Source organism: Anolis sagrei, chromosome Y, assembly GCF_037176765.1.
Source record: "Anolis sagrei isolate rAnoSag1 chromosome Y, rAnoSag1.mat, whole genome shotgun sequence".
NCBI classification, from domain to species: Eukaryota; Metazoa; Chordata; class Lepidosauria; order Squamata; family Dactyloidae; genus Anolis; species Anolis sagrei.
In genome coordinates this window covers 9942422-9954070 of record NC_090035.1, presented here as the reverse complement: position 1 = coordinate 9954070, position 11649 = coordinate 9942422, and the positions used below count along the sequence as shown (strand labels likewise).

Below are 11649 nucleotides of genomic sequence, written 5' to 3'. Positions count from 1 at the left end.
GGGAGAAGCCAAGGCAAAGCCTGGACAGAGAGGAGGGACTCCTGGGAGAAGGAGTGGCAGGAAGGAAGGAAAGGGGGAAGGAAGGAAAGAAGGAAGGAAGGAAAGAAAGTAAGAAGGGAAGGAGGAAAGAAGGAAGTGGAGAAGGAAGAAAGGCAGGGAGGGAAGAAGGAAGGGAGAGAGGAAAGAAGGAAGAAAAGGGAGGGAGGAAAGAAGGGAGGGAGGGAGGAAAGGAAGAAAAGAAGGAGGGGAGGGAGGAAAGAAGGGAGGGAGGGAGGAAAGGAAGAAAAGAAGGAGGGGAGGGAGGAAAGAAGGAAGGAAAGAAAGGACGGAGGAAAGAAGGAAGGGAGGAAAGGAAGTAAAGAAGGAGGGGAGGGAGGAAAGAAGGAAGGAAGGAAAGAAGTGAGGGAGGGAGGAGAGGAAGAAAAGAAGGAGGGGAGGGAGGAAAGAAGGAAGGAAAGAAAGGACGGAGGAAAGAAGGAAGGGAGGAAAGGAAGTAAAGAAGGAGGGGAGGGAGGAAAGAAGGAAGGAAGGAAAGAAGGGAGGGAGGGAGGAGAGGAAGAAAAGAAGGAGGGGAGGGAGGAAAGAAGGAAGGAAAGAAAGGACGGAGGAAAGAAGGAAGGGAGGAAAGGAAGTAAAGAAGGAGGGGAGGGAGGAAAGAAGGAAGGAAGGAAAGAAGGGAGGGAGGGAGGAAAGGAAGAAAAGAAGGAGGGGAGGGAGGAAAGAAGGAAGGAAGGAAAGAAGGGAGGGAAGAAAGAAGGAGGGGAGGGAGGAAAGAAGGAAGGAAAGAAAGAAGGGAGGGATGAAAGAAGGTAGGAAGGAAAGAAGGGAGGGAGGAAAGAAGGGAGGGAGGAAAAAAGAAGGAAGGGGAGGAAAGAAAGAAGGGAGAGAGGAAAGAAGGAAGGAAGAAAAGGAAGGGGAAGGGAGGAAAGAAAGAAGGGAGTAGGGATGGAAAGAAAGAAGGAAGAAAGGCAGGAAAGGAGGAAAGAAGGAAGGAAGAAAGGGAAAGAAGGGAGAGAAGGAAAGAAAGAAAGAAAGATGGAAGGAAAGAAGGACGGAAGGATAGGAGGAAAGAAGGAAGGAAGGAAGGAAGAAGGGACAAGAGAAAGGAAGTTAAAAGGAAGGGAGGGAGGAAGGATGCGAGAGAAGGAAAGAATGGAAGATGAAATGGAGGAAGGAAGGAAGTAACGAAAAAGAAAAGGAAGGGGGAAAGATAGGAAGGAAAGGGAGACAAAAAGGAAGAAGAGGAAGCAAAGAACGGGCAAAGGAAAGAAAAGGAAAGAGAGAAAGAAAAAAGCGAGAGGGGAGGGAAGGAAAGAAGGGATGAAGGAATGGAAAAAGAGAGAAAAGGAAAGAAAGAAAGACAGAAAAAAGGAGAGATAGAGAAAGGAAAGGAAGGAGAAAGAAGGGGAGGAAGGAAGGAAAGAAGGGAGGAAAAAAGAGAAAGAAGAATGGAAGCAAAGAAGGAAGGAAGGAGGGAAACGAGGAAGGGAAGGGGGCGAAAGAAAGAAGGCGAGGCTGGCGGGAAGGGCAGGCTGTAGCCGGGGTTCCCCGCGCGAGGCTCTTCCTCTCTCTGGCGCGGAGACCCACGCAGGCGCGCCTTCCTCTCCCTTCCCTCATTCACACACACACACACACACGAGAGAGAGAGAGAGAGAGAGAGAGAGAGGGAGAAACACGCGCCCCTCCCCGGCCCCTCCCTCCCTTCTCAACTCTCCTTCTTCCTCCTCCTCTTCCTTCTGTTCTTCCTCGACTCCCTCCATTCCTCCTCGGATCGCGCGGGGAGCAGGACCGGCGCCGGGCTCGCTCCTTGTCTGCGCCTTGTGTGTGTGTGTGTACGCGTGAGTGTTTGTGGGGAGGGTCTCCTTCGTCTTCCATCTATCTCCCCCCTTCTTCTCCTTCTCCGTCTCCGTTTCGTGGCCTTTCCCCCCAAAAGAAAAGGAGTGGAGAAGACTCGCGAGAGGGCGGAGGAGAAAGGAAGCCAGGAGCAGAAGCAGGATCCAAGATCGGAACCCGGAGCCGGTTCAGTGGGGAGGGGACACTGACCCACACACTCTCTCCCCCACCAAGGCGAAGGGAGCCGGCAATTGACGCAGTGGCGGCCGAAGGATTTGACGGAGAGAGAGAGAGAGAGAAAGAGGAGGAGGAAGAGGAAGAGGAGGAGGAGGAAGAAGACGAAGGCTCGCCCGCCCGCCTCCCGCGAGAGAAGGAGGAGGAGGAGAAGAAGAGAGGGAGCGCGCCAGGCAGCCAGAAGGAGGAGAGAGAAGAAGAGCAGGAGCCGGTTCTCTCCTTCGTGGAGGCAGGTAGGAAGAGCCGGCGGTTGGATTTTGCTATGATGATGATGATTTCATGGTGCAATTGTCTCTTTCTTCTTCCTTCCCTTCTCAAGATAATCCCCTAATTCCTCTTGGTGGGGAGGGGAGGGGGAGAGGAAGAAGGTTTCCACCTTGGTTGTGTCTCCTGAAGAGTGGAAGGGAGGCATTGTCGGAAACCCAACAGAGCATGGAGGGCATGCTTTCCCTTCTCCCCAGAACACACACCCCTCTCCGGAGCCATTTGGAGAGAGACTTACACGAAGGCATACACACAGAGCCATTCTCCACGCAGGGCTGGACTGTAAAGAGTGGGCTGTTTGGGGGAGACGGAGCATGATTGAGGGGATTGAGGAGACCGACCTCTCTCCCTTCCTTGCCTCAAAGCCAACTCGCCTCTCTCCTTCCCCACCAGACTTGGCGGCTCCCAAACTTTTCAATGCCCAGATCAGGACTTTTCGTTCTGGGGGGTGCTCTGTGGAAATTGTGGGGGGCTTAGCTCGCCTTTGTGGACATCCTTTCTCTCCCCTCCCCACTACCAAAACGGAGTCTGGATTGAAGGAGTTACTCTCAGGAAGCTGCGAAGGGAATGGAGTCAGTTTCAGCACCAAGGAGAGCTGGACAGCTCCGCCTGAGCGGAGTGGCTCCCAATCCCTTTCCCAACCGATTTCTACTATTTTAAAGGACTGAAGGGAGGGAGGGCTCTGGAATGATTGAAATCCCTTCCCTTGCTATCTCTCCCCACCTTTTTCCCCCTTAGTTCCCTGACTGGTTAGCCTTCCAATAGCTTCCCTGCAGAAGGAACTTCCAGAGTTGCCCAATTTACTTCCATCATTTGAGAGGAAAGAACTCTATCTTCTCTCAGTTCTTGTGGGTTTTTTCGGGCTATATGGCCATGTTCTAGAGGCATTTCAGAGGATGCTTGCCATAGATGCAGGCGAAACGTCAGGAGAAATGCCTCTAGAACATGGCCATATAGCCCGAAAAAACCCACAAGAACTGAGTGATTCCAGCCATGAAAGCCTTCGACAATACATTAAATCTATCTTCTATCTATCTATATATAAAATGCTCTGTGCATAATGAGTAGCTTAAAAACAAAAGAACCAATGAACGAAATCACCTCCAAATTTGGCAACAAAACGTCTCACAACACGTCTCAAAAAATTATGATTTTGTCATTTGGGAGTTGTAGTTGTTGGGATTTATAGTTCACCTACAATCAAAGAGCATTCTGAACTCCACCAACGATGGCATTGAACCATCGTTCCCCTGACCAACAGAAAACACTAGAAGGTTTTTCCGGGATATATGGCCATGTTCTGGAGGCAGTTTTTCTCCTGACGTTTCACCTGCATCTATGGCAAGCATCCTCAGAGAGACCTCACTACCTCTGAGGATGCTTGCCATAGATGCAGGCGAAAGGTCAGGAGAGAATGCCTCTAGACCATGGCCATATAGCCCGAAAAAACCTACAACAGCCCAGTGATTCCAGCCATGAAAGCCTTCGACAAAACACTAGAAGGGTTTGGTGGCCATTGACCTTGGGTTTTGGAGTTGTAGTTTACCTATATCTAGAGAGCACTGTGGACTCAAACAATGGTGGATCTGGACCAAACTTGGCACGCATACTCAATATGCCCAAATATAAACACAGATGGAGTTTGGGGAAAATAGACCTTGACATTTGGGAGATGTAGTTACTAGGATATATAGTTCACCCACAATCATAGAGCATTCCAAACCCCACCAACAATGACATTGGGCCAAACATCCCACACAGAAAATTCTGTGTTTTCTGGTGGTCTTTGGTGACCCTTCTGACACCTCCCTGGGAACCCCCCCCCCCCCCCGGTCTTGATTTCCCAGGTTGAGAAATGCTGCCTTAAGGCCATCCAGTCCAACTCCCTTCACCAGGGCAAGAAAACATAATCAAAGTCCTCCTGACAAAGAGCCATCCAGCCATTCACACACACACACATGTATATGACAGTTGCAGTATCAAAGATTTGAAAGAGACCCCTAAAGAAGGACAATTATATGTTGCATGTTCCAGAGTAGGCAAACCAGACAATCTCCACATCAACACTGGCAAAGAAAAAGCAAGAAATACTGCTTGCCCACACGCATAAAGACATTACATATATTAGATACCAACACTTTTTCATCACTTTATTTTCCGGATCACCAGACTGGGCCACAGCAACGCATGGCAGGGGACCGCTAGCATAAATAAAAATGTAATATTCCTTTGTGGGATTAACATAACTCAAAAACCACTGGGCGAATTGACACCAAATTTGGACACAAGACACCGATCAGGCCAACGAGTGACCATCACTCATAAAAACACTGAAAAACACAGTGGAAGGGACTTAAAAAGCCAAAAATGCACAAAGCCACACACACACACATATACACACACACATGCAAACACACATATATACACATATATGCAAATACACACACACACACATACACGTATATACATACACAGAACACATATACACAGACTGGACCGCAGCAATGCATGGCAGGGGACGGCTAGTAATAATATAAAAATTATATATTATATATCACATGTAATATTACTAATATACACACACATATGCAAGCACACATATATACACAAATATATACACACACACATACACATATATACATATACAAAAGACATATACACAGACTGGACCACAGCAATGCATGGCAGGGGACGGCTAGTAATAATATAAAAATTATATATTATATATCACATGTAATATTATTAATAATATTTCAGTATAGTGGTATAGTACAATATAATACTAATATTGTGCTATGCTAATAATATAAAATATTGTGTGTACATATAACTTGTAAGCTGCCCTAAGTCCCCTTTGGAGTGAGAATGGTTGGGATATGAACATAGTAAATAAATAAATAAGTAAATAAGGAGGAGGGGGTTTCTACTATTATTTAATCCCCTCCCTTTGTTATTTCATCATCCCCCCCCCCCCCCTTTTTTTTTTACTCTAAGCTTCCTGACTGGTTATTCTTGAAATAGCTTCCTCGCAGAAGGAAGGAAAAGACAAATTAAGAGTTGGCCAACCTATTATTTTAGGGGAAAGAATGGGTGGGGGTCTACAATTCTTTAATCCCCTCCCCTGATTATCCCCTGCCCTCATTTTTTCCTTAGCTTTGTGACTGGTCATCCTTCAAACAGCCTCCTTGCAGAGCGTAGAGTTGGCCAACCTATTTCCAGCCTTGCAGAGCATAGAGTTGGCCAACCTATTTCCAACCTATTTTCCCATTATTTTAGGGGAAGGAAAGGTGTTGGGGGGTTTTCAACTATTTATTCCCACCCCCAAAGGTCAATATTTCCCCTTCTCCAATGCTTTCACATCCATGTCTTACCTCTCTGACTGGTTGTCTTGCATGCCTTCAAGTAGCTTCCATATAGCAGGGCGACTTAGGGTTGGCCAACCTATTCCCAACTTATTTTCCATTATTTTAGGGTAAAGAAAAGTGGTGGGGGTTTTCAACTATTTATTCCTACCCCCAAAATTCAGTCTTTTCCCTTCCCCAACGCTTTCGCCTCTTTGACTTACCTCCCTGACTGGTTGTTTTGCATGCCTTCAAGTAGCTTCCATTTAGAAGGAAGGCAACTTAGAGTTGGCCAACCTATTCCCAACCTATTTTCTATTATTTTAGGGTAAAGAAAGGTTATGGGGGTTTTCAACTATTTATTCCCACCCCCAAAGGTCAGTCTTTCCTCTTCCCCAATCGTTTCACCTCTCCTTACCTCCCTGTCTTACATGCCTTCAACTAGCTTCCTAATAGAAGGAAGGTGACTTAGGGTTGGCCAACCTATTCCCAACCTATTTTCCATTATTTTAGGTGAAAGAAAGGTTATGGGAGTTTTCAAGTATTTATTGCCACCTCAAAGGTCAACATTTCTGCTTCCCCAATGCTTTCACCTCTTCATATCTCCCTGACTGGTTGTCTTGCATGCCTTCAAGTAGTTTCCTCATAGAAGGAAGGCGACTTAGAGTTGTCCAACCTATTCCCAACCCTTTTCCATTACCTTCAGGAAAGAAAGGGAGGTCCACAACTATCTCACTGCAACCCCAAATGTCAACTTTCCCCCTCTTTAGATATCCCCCCTTTTATTTTATTTTATTTTTTGGCTCCTGGTTGGTTATCCTTCAAATAGCTTCCTCACAGAAGGAAGGCGAGGGAAACTTAACAGAGTTGGCCAACCTATTTCCAACCTATTTCAATCATTTTAGGGGAAAGGAATGAGGGGGGTCTACAACTATTTACTTCTACCCTCTAAGGTCACTCTTTGGCCTCCCCCACCCCTTGCTTGGCTCCCTGATTGTTTATCTTGCAGTAGAAGGAAGGTTAGGTCAACTGTTGTCCTCAAGAATCTGCCCCGACTTGGGCCTAAAGGGTGTTTTGGTCCCTCCAAGGTGTATCTTGGCATCTCTTGGGGCCAAAGGTAGGAGATGGAGCTCAGCAACCCAAGCAAAAGTCTCCAAATGGGAACAATTCGGTTCCAAGGAGCCCAAGCTCTGTGTTCAGGGAATAATCCGCGGAATGTGTGTAAATGGAAGGGGTGGTTCACTCTGATATGGTCTAGTTTTGCGCTTTGGGGTCTCAGAAGAAAGGAAGGGAGAAGCCTATCATTTGGAGGGTGAAGAGAGGAGGGTTTTGGGTCCTGAAACAAGGCTCGAAATCTTCCTGGCAGGTTAACTTGTGCCTTAAATAAAGCTGTTTACTGATCGCCGGAGAACTTGTCGAAAATGATGAATGACCCTGATTGTTAAAGTATCTTGCACAGAGAGAGACTGAGAGAGAGAAGGAGAGAGATGTGCCCAGGACTAGGAGTTCAATTGAGTTTCCCATTCCTTCAGCTCTGCTGCCACTGTATCTGATACTATGCTGCCAGCAAACTCAGCCTGGCCACATGGTTTGAGGGCTGGGCTTTGGAGACCTGGGTTCAAATTGTGGGAACCCACTGAGCGGCCTTTGGGTGAGTCACACTCTCTCAGCCTCAGAGGGAGGCCAAGGCCCAACACTCCCAGAGAAGCTTTGGAGGCACACAACCAGAACATATGCCCAGGTCCCAGGGGCTTTGGAAGGTCCCATGGAAATGACTTCAGCGGAGGTATCTCCAGGAATGGTGAGATCTGAAGCCAGGTTTAGATTATATAAGGCAAATGAGGGAATCACCACAACTGGCTAAAGGCTGGGTCAAAACCAGAAGGGAAAAGACCAGAGTTGGAGACCCAAAAGATGCTGAACTAAGAAAGAAATTGTCCATCCAAGTCTTAGAATGTAGTTTTGGATTTAAACCCCACAGAACTTCACTGTCACCTTGGTCCTTTTTGGTTTGATCTATTTATCCATCCATCTATTTATTTATTTATTTCGGACATTTATATCCCGTCCTGTCTCGACCTCCACAGAGGGATGCAAGGCGGCTAACAACCGGCACAACATGTGCCTACAACAAAAAGCATAATCTATAGCTATCTATTCATCTATCTTTTCATCCATCCATCCATCCATTTATCCATCTTCGTTCCATCTATCTTTGTTTATTCATACAGTCACTTCCGACTCTTCGTGACTTCATGGACCAGCCCTATCTACTCATCTATTTATCAATCTTATTTGTCCATCTATCCATTTATCCATCTTTTTATTTATCTATTCATCTATGTATCCATCTATATCTATCTATTCATCTATGTATCTATCTATTCACCCATCCATTCATTCACTCATTTATCTATTTATCCATCTTTTATCTGTTTGTCTAGCTATCTAACTCTAGTCATTTATTTATCAGTCTATTTGTCCATCTATGCATCTATTTATTTATCCTTTTTCTTTCTATATATTCTGTGTATCCGTCATTCCATCCATCCATCTTTCTATCTATATCTATCCCCGTATCTGTCCTTCTGTTCATCCATCCATCTATTCACTCATCTATCTATCTATCTATCTATCTATCTATCTATCCATCCATCCATCCATCCATCCTCCATCCATCCATCCATCCATCCATCCATCCATCCATCCATCTATCTCTATTCATCTATTTATCAGTCCGTCCATCTATCCATCTATTTATTTATCTTTTTTCTATTTATCTATTCTTCTATCCATCCATCCTTCAATCCATCTATCTATATCTTTCTAGTCATCTGTTTATGTAGCTGATTTATCCAACCATCTCTCTCCCTATTCATCTGTCCATCCATCTATCCATCCATCCATCCACCCAGCTATCTATTTATTCAGTTCTCTGTATATCTATACCCTCCCTTGTCCTTTAGAAAATAGGAAAAAGAAGGAGAAGGAAGAATATAAACTTCTCCGACTCGGCAGTCATCTCCTTTTTTAATTAAAATCTCCAGACACACAAATGGCCTCGCAACACTTCTTTTCACTCTTCCTGGGCTCAGTAATTTTGCTTTAGTTGAAGATTGTTAGTGTGCTTCTAGGTAGCCTCACAACTTATGGCAAGCTATGAATTTAATATGGTTTACTTAGGCAAGCAAGGATCAGAGGCGGTTTTGATAGTTTCTTCCTCTGAAATGCAGCCTTGACAGCATTGGTTTGTCTCCCATCCAAGCCAGGACTGGCCCTGCTTGGCTTCCAACATCAGTTGGGGTTTGGTGCCTTGGGGATGTTCAGACCCTCTGACCCAGCTAGATTTAGCTAGATCTTCAGGTGGAAGAGTTATAATTTGCTGTGATACATTTCCTGAACTGATTTTCTTAAATAGCAAAATCACCGTCATCGTCATTGACCTCGGCAAGTAAACTGCTTTCTCTCATTCCCATTGGGAATCCAGACTGGTCTGAAGTTGAATTTAGTGCGGAACTGGATCCCTGGAACTTCCCCAACCCCCTAAATTCTCCTTCTACTAGTTTGTATGACTTGGTTTGATATATTTATCTATCCATCTATCCATCTCTCTACCTACCTATCTATCCATCAATCCACCTGTTTATCTATCTACCCATACATCTTCTGATCTATCTGTCCATCCATCCATCCATCCACCAAGCTAGCCAGCAATAGATACATATACCTACTTTCCCGTCTCTCTCTCCATCTATCCATCCATGTATATGTTTGTCTATCAATCTATTTATCTCTCCATCCATCCCTCTATCTATTCATCCATCCATCTCTCTTTCTATCTGTCTATCCATCTATCCAGCCACCCACCCATCCATTTATCCATCCTTCTATCTTTCTCTCTGGATGGTGTGTGATGCTGGCCGGGGAGTGCCTTGCAGCTCTAATTAAAATGACAGATGTGGCCATCGAGTTGCACCGAATTAATGCTAAACACGGGAGGGGGAGCTTGCCAATCAAGGCGGCTATTGTGGAACAGCCAAGGGTTTTTTCCTTCCCCCTGCTTTTTTTTTTTTTTTTGGCAAGGATCCCTGATTGCCTTTGAATGAAGCCCAGCCAAGGAGGCGGCCTTGCCCAACCCTACCACCCAGCTGGGTTGCAAGGCCGAGAGGAAGGATAGACATACGAAGAGGAGTGATCGGCTTTCTGTAAGGGTTGCCCCCAACCCTGAGATTTAGGGAGACCCCATCATAGAATCATAGAATCAAAGAGTTGGAAGAGACCTCATGGGCCATCCAGTCCAACCCCATTCTGCCAAGAAGCAGGAATATTGCATTCAAATCACCCCTGACAGATGGCCATCCAGCATCTGTTTAAAAGCTTCCAAAGAAGGAGCCTCCACCACACTCCGGGGCAGAGAGTTCCACTGCTGAACGGCTCTCACAGTCAGCAAGTTCTTCCTCATGTTCAGATGGAATCTCCTCTCAATGAGAGACCTCCAAGCCACTATAAGCTCAAGCCATGCAAAGTCAGAGTAGGTGGAATCAAGGGGCTTGTGATCATGCTTGATCCCAAATTGTGACACTTTAAACATGGTTCTACAGAAGAGAGATCCATGTCCTTATCATCTTCTATGTCACTGGTTTCCAGCCATGGTTCTCCAGGCGTTTGGAGCTTCTGGGAGCCATAGTCCAAGGACAATTATGGAGTCCCATTTGTATCAACAGATGTCCTGACATCAAACACATGAGAATCAGAAGAATCCTCTTGAAGCCCACCAGCAAAATGGGTCTGGAAGCCTATCAAGACCTTGAAGGAGAGGTCTTAAGAGGCTTACAAACTAATAAGTCCAGAATTCCATCTGATGCAGACATAGCATTTAAGGTAGGACAAGAGCCCCATTGTTGTGTCACATAAAAGGGCTTCAAGTTGGAAAGAGACTAGGATCCAGTCTTATGTTGTGTGCCTTCAAGTCGTTTCCACATTATGGTGGTCTTAAGGCAAACCTATCATTTTCCCCCCTGAGGCTGAAAGTGTGTGACTGGCCCAAACCCATGCACCAGGAATCAAATCTTGTTCTCCAGACCATTACTCAATACTCAAAGCAATACTGGTTAATCCTTCAAATAGGAGAGGTCTTAAGAGGCTTACAAACTAATAAGTCCAGAATTCCATCTGATGCAGCCATAGCATTGAAGGTAGGACAAGAACCCCATTGTTGTGTCATGTAAAAGGGCTTCAAGTTGGAAAACGTAGGCTGGGATCCAGTCTTATGTTGTGTGCCTTCAAGTCGTTTCCACATTATGGTGATCTTAAGGCAAACCTGAGGCCAAAAGTGTGTGACTGGCCCAAACCCATGCACCCGATTTTCATGGCCAAGCAGGAACCAAATCTTGTTCTCCAGACTATTACTCAATACTCAAAGCAATACCGGTTAATCCTTCAAATAGCTTCCCTGCTCAAAACATTGGTTTTTGTGGGAGTGGCTGAGTTCTTCCCATCAGGTGCAATGGAGGTTGACTTCTTCTGGATCCAGCCCCTTATCTTGCAAACCTAGTTAATGAACTTAAGTATAAGATACGACTCCATGTGCTTTTGATATGGGATAACTTTTTCAAAAACCAAGGTGGTCAGATACTAGATCTATGGACGTGTGGGAAGCTTTTTCATAGGTGGTTTCCATTCACAGTGTTCCAAGGTAGTTCTCATTGAACAAGAAGGAGAAAATGGAGTTTAGATCCTCCAAGAAATCCTTCCAAACGTTTAGGTAGAATCTCTTTCTTCAACATTCAAATTTGCTGCCGACTTCATTTTCTACCTAATATCCCTTCACGTGTTTAAAAAGATCTATGATGTCACCTTTCTTGTCTTCTGTCCTCCAAGCTAAACATATCCTCCTTCCTAAAACTTGATTTCTAAACGTTCACATATCTTCTCTAGATGGCTCATGAAGTGGAAGAGACCTCATGGGTCATCCAGT

General features: G+C 45.4%; 1 protein-coding gene across 1 annotated transcript in view; it reads left to right on the top strand.

The window, feature by feature from the left end:
- Positions 1 to 1674: 1674 nt before the first annotated feature.
- Positions 1675 to 11649, top strand: part of LOC137095350 (protein ELFN1-like) — a 314403-nt gene continuing 304428 nt past the window's right edge. The window contains exon 1 of the mRNA XM_067461898.1: positions 1675 to 2300. The gene's annotated coding sequence lies outside the window, so the exon portion shown is untranslated. The remainder of the gene's footprint in view (positions 2301 to 11649) is intronic.